Consider the following 5921-nt stretch of genomic DNA (forward strand, 5'->3'; position numbering starts at 1 on the left):
TTTTTCACACTAAGATGAAACACATTGCGGTAGACTTTCATTATCTTCGCAACAGTGTGAACTCCGGCAAAGTGACTGTCAAATATCTTCCTTCTATAGATCAAGTAGCAGACACTCTAACCAAGCCGCTGCCCAAACCTGCCTTTCTTCGATGTCTAACCAAGTTAGGTGTTGTTGCACCACACCTAACTTGAGGGGGGTGTATTGAGATAAACATGTGGTTATCTATTTGTTAGTATCTTAAGTTTAAATTTTGAATTAGTTTGAATAAGTCAACTAATCTTTTAGATAAGATTAAGTTGTTAGATTAGTTGCTTAAAGCTAGTAGAGTTGGTTCCTTCAATTTAGTCAAGTTAGTTGCATTTACTTGTATTTAAGCAGATGTAAGCAATGAATAAAATCATTCAAGTTTGCTTTAATTCTCAAACTCTTCAAAGGGTTCATTATTAGTTTTAAAGGTCGAAAAATTATTTCGAAGGTTCTGAAATTTTGAGCATGAATTATAGGACTTATCTGTAAATTTTGGTGCATTTTCGCTAACCCGAGATTGGACTTTTATCGCAAATTAGAAATAATTATTTATCGAGTAGAAATGATATTTGACTGGGCAAAGGAGCATGAAATTGAGCTCCGATTGAACGAGCAGGTCCGTATCATTATTTAAGGCATTTACAAAAAAGAATCGGGTCATTTCACTATCGTATGAGGAAATTACGGTCTTTTTAGTGAAAGATTAACTGTTGTTTTTCTGGTGCATAATAGTCATGTACTGTTATAAAAATCTCAGACTGTGTTCATTTGATATTTTGAGCATATCGGGAGTTCTAGAGATCGGAATGGAGTGATTCTTATTGGTTTCTTCTTGAATTAATATGAGGGTTAGTATTCAATCTTCAATTCGACATTTTTCATAATTTCTTTATCTGGTTTTTTTCCCTATTCGTAAATCTCTTGGGAAAAATTGGGGTTTTATCGATTTGGACTCCCTTTTTGATGAACAAGGTATATTTACGATCCTTATGTTATGGGTAAACTGATTTTAACATAAAATTATTGATTCATCAATTATTTTCATCATATTAACCGCGTACAATTTGGACTTTCCCGGCAAAGTTAAAGTTTGACAAATTGAGAATTTCAAGGTCGATCTTAACTCCGTTTTTGATGAAATTTCATATTTGAACTTATCTAAGCATGGGTAAGATGTTTTTCAAGAGATATTTCATTTTCGAGTCGGGGTTTCGAATCCGAATATTTTAGGCTTCTTCAAGAACGTGGATTTTCCTTCAAATTGAGTTTGTGAATTGATTTCAACTCCGTTTTCAAATTGGTTTTCACCATTAGCTTCCAAATACTTTAAGGATCATTTTACATCAAAAATTTCCAGATTGGGTTTCGTTTTCCGGTATGAGACTTTTGGACCATTTTGCCCTTTTCCCCTAAATTTCTTGATTTTGGTGTCATTGGACTCGAATTGTGATTGTGAATAATTGTTTGAATTGATTATCGTGATCCGAATTATACTCGGAAAGGAAAGGCTCAAGTTAAGTAACTTTTGGAGTTTGTTTTAAGGCAAGTGGCTTCCAAACTTTGTAAAACTCTTAGACTACGCATGACTACTTTCCTAATTGTGTTGGGGAGTAATGGGGATTGAGAATGAGTTTTATTTGTTGATTGAAATTATTGTAAATGAAAAATGGGGAATAAAACGAGCTAAATGTGTTATATGTGACTTAAATTTGTTGAATAAGTCAAGTGATAACTGATATTGAGGGGATAAAAGAGCATTAGTAGGCTATGATTGTTATAGACATTGATGTTGAGATAGATGATGTGTAATACTATGATGTGGTCGTGATATGGTTGTCGATTGAGACAAATAATGTGTAATACTATGATATGGCCGTGATATGGTTGTCGATTGAGACAGATGATGTGTAATACTATGATGTGGCCGTGATATGGTTGTTGATTGAGACAGATGATGTGTAATACTATGATGTGGTCGTGATATGGTTGTCGATTGAGACAGATGATGTGTAATACTATGATGTGGCCGTGATATGGTTGTCGATTGAGACAGATGATGTGTAATACTATGATATGATCGTGATATGATTGTGATTGATGACATGTGCATATTCATTATTCATCCCATGTGTGAACTATCTGTTGCATAAGTTCTGAGACACTGATATAATGATGGATGGATATGAGACACAGTTGAGACTAGCTCCGGCTAGAGATATACGAGATGGACTAGCTCCGGCTAGCGATTTGGATGCCGATGGGATCTTGTTCCGGCGGTGATACATGGTCCATGTGTGGCCCCCATGGGTTCTGATTTGGGTATTCAGCGCGGACTGATTACGTCAACAGATGTGTATCGTAGGACAGACATGCATCACGACTACATGACATCATTATTGCATTTTACATCGCATTTGCCTTATCTTTGTCTGTGATGTGTGGATTGTATCGATTTACCCTTCTTATGTGGAATTTGATCTACTTGCTTTTATTTGTTGATCTAAGGTTGATGAGGATATACTGTTGGTTCTGACTGTTGAATATGATCTGTTTAGTATAGGTTGGTTGGTTTGCTGCTAGATTGAAGTTTCGGTGGTTCGGTTGGGATTGAAAGGAGTTGTTTGTAGCTGCTAGTTTTGCTTAGTTTAGAGTTACTTGCAAGTACCTGTGATTTTCGGTACTCACCCTTGCTTCTACACAATTGTGTAGGTTGACAGCTCCTTCTCAGATTCGACTTAGTATTTTCTTTAGCAGATTGAGCTTCGGGACATACTCGAGAGGTAACGATTCATTCCAGACGTGCCCTTGGGTTATTTTTACTTTCAGTTTTGTTCTATTCGAGAACTATACTCTGAGACTTGTATATTTTTACATAGAGGTTTGTACATGTGAAAACCAAATTCTGGGTAGCGTTAAGTCTTAATTAAAGTCTTCCGCTTATTTTGTTATCTTTTATTCTCGTATTTCTACTTCTCTATCGTTAGGTTGGGTTAGGCTGACGTGTCCGGTGGGAAATGGACACGTGCCATCACATCCGAATTTGGGGTGTGACAGTTTCTCCGATGAATGCGATTGGTTAATGAAGGCCTCAGATATTAACAAATCGGGAATATTTAGAATAAGAGCGTTCAACGCTGAACATAAATGTTCACTGAAAGATAGGGTGTATTCACAACAACAAGTAACAAGCAATTTAGTTGGAGGAATTGTTAAGCCTAAATTGGTAGATCGTAAAAGGAAATACATACCTGCTGACATAAAAAAAGATATGAAGCTGGATCTTGGTGTTGATATAACTTATATGTTGGCTTGGAGAGCTAAAGAAAGGGCTTTGATTTCTTTGAGGGGCACGCCAGGAGGATCCTACAGCAAAACTACCTGAGTATTTGTATATATTGGGTATTACATATCCAGGATCCCATATACGCTTGCAGAAAACAGATGAAGATAGGTTTTTGTACCTATTTGTTGCATTGGATCCTTTCATCAAAGGATTTGACCATTGCCGACCTGTAGTCGTAGTTGATGGGAGTCACCTCCGAGAACCTTATAATGGAACTTTTGTAGCAGCAAGCACGACTGACGGTGCAGGTATATAAATATGTATTTTATATTATATATACATATATGAATTATGAATGACTGTTATACATAACTCTTTGTATATATATTTATAATTTGCAATTCTGTAACTGTATAAATATGTATGTGTAGGTCATATATTTCCACTAGCATACGGTGTCTTAGATTCAGAGAATGATGCCTCTTGGACATGGTTCTTTGAACAACTAAGAGAATCGTATGGGGAAAGGAACAATATGTGTATTGTGTCTGATAGAAATGATAGCATCATAAAGGCTGTTACGCAAGTGTATAATGATGTGTAACACTATGCTTGTATGTGGCACCTTTGGATGAATGTTCAAACAAAGTACAGAAAATCTCATGAAAAATTAAGTCCAGTATTCTATACAATGGCTAAGACGTCCAATCAATCAGATTTTGATAGGCTAATGTAGATAGTAGAGAAGGTAGATATACGAGTAAATGAATACTTGGAGTTAGCTGGATATGATAAGTGGTCTAGGATTTATGCACCAGTTCATCGTGGTTGGTCAATGACATCGAATATCGCAGAAAGTATAAATACGACATTAGTTTCAGCAAGAGAATTGGCAATTTATGATTTTCTAGAGGAAGTTAGGCTGATGTTTGGCAGATGGAATTGTGATAACAAAAAAGAGGCATCATTCACATTTACTCCCTTGATTGGAAAATTTCAGGAGATACTCAAAATCAATGAAGCAATGAGTACACGACTGATGGTATGGTTTCTATATATTTGTATATATTTGTACATAATAATCTGTTTTGATCTATTTTTGTATATTGCAGGTTTTTCCGTCAACTGAATATGTTCACAATGTCAATGATAAAGGTAGAAATTATATAGTTTGTCTTCAGAAGAAAAGGTGTACTTGTGGAAGATTTCAGTATGAAGAAATACCATGTGAACATGCTTGGGCTGTTGTGAAGTTCAAGAGTTTAGGACCAGATGAGTTCTGCTCGAATTTATACACACCGACAATAGTGTTGAAGACTTATGGTTTTCCAATATACCCATTGCCAGATAAAACATAGTGGGTGATCCCTGGTTACATAATGACTGATTTAGTTCTGCCTCCAGAATTCAAAAGGCCTCCTGGAAGACCAAGAAAAAAGGCTCGCGACAAATCAACAAGAGAGATGTTTGAATCTAAGGGGACAAATACATGCAGTACATGTGGTATTGCAGGTCACAATAGGCGTTCTTGTAGAAATCAGCCTCGGGAAGTTTAGAAATGATTCAATTTAAAATGTCTATGATGATTTTGTACATTTAATATTGCCTCACTTTTGACATTTGAATATTAAATAGAGTTGTATAGATACATGATCACGATTGGTGTTTAAGAAGTACCCCTTATGTAATACTATTTACAAATGAATTTAACAGGTACCCACTATGTATAACTATTTTCGATAGGTGTTATCAGAACAGTGAATTTTATGAAAGTTGAACTACGTATAAATTAGTGTTCTTATACAAAAGAAAACAATTGTATAATCTGCTTTGGTATACATATACAAAAGATCAATTGTATAATTTGTGTTTGTATAAAGTGAGAAAGAGAGAAAGACAAAAAAAAAACTGGGCAAGAGAAAATCGTATTTGTATAATTAAAAGTGTATAGGACGAAAATATATGCATTTGTATCTATATATACAATTTTCTCCTGCTTTATACAAACACAAAGACAATGTATACATTTGTGTTTGTATAAATTGAGAGAGGGGAGAGAGGGGGACGAAAACATATGTATATATACAATTTTCTCTCGCTTTATATAAATACAAACGCATTTTATACATTTGCGTTTTTGTATAAAGTGAGAGAGGCGAGTGAGGGAGCAAGATGTGGGAGAGTAGTGAGCGAGATCTTGGAGAGGGGAGAGAGTGGAACAAAAATATATGCATATATACAATTTCTCTTGATTTATACAAACAAAAACACATTTTCTACATTTGTGTTTTTGTATAAAGTGAGAGAGGGGAACAAATATATAGGTATATATACAATTTTCTATAGTAATAATTGCGTTTGTATAATGATTTCTCAATTAAGTTGTATAAATATTCAAAAATTATTGTATAATATGTCAAATTATTCATCTGTTTAAATTAGTATATATTAGTTTATATTCACGAAAAAATTTGTATAATATATGAAGCATCAACAAATAAAAACGCAAATATGAGTTCATTAAATAAAATAATAGAGCCAACAAAATGTTGTTCCCATCAAACTGGAATATTTAAAAAGTATTACTGCTAATACAAGACTCCAAACA

The 5921-nt window shown here is 34.5% G+C and overlaps 2 pseudogenes; both read left to right on the forward strand.

Moving 5' to 3' along the window:
• The first annotated feature begins 3109 nt into the window (after nucleotides 1–3109).
• On the forward strand, nucleotides 3110–3917 carry LOC125874825 (uncharacterized; annotated as a pseudogene).
• A 231-nt stretch (nucleotides 3918–4148) lies between these two features.
• On the forward strand, nucleotides 4149–4869 carry LOC125874819 (uncharacterized; annotated as a pseudogene).
• Nucleotides 4870–5921: the final 1052 nt, after the last annotated feature.

The sequence above is a fragment of the Solanum stenotomum genome, chromosome 8, assembly GCF_019186545.1.
Source record: "Solanum stenotomum isolate F172 chromosome 8, ASM1918654v1, whole genome shotgun sequence".
NCBI lineage: Eukaryota > Viridiplantae > Streptophyta > Magnoliopsida > Solanales > Solanaceae > Solanum > Solanum stenotomum.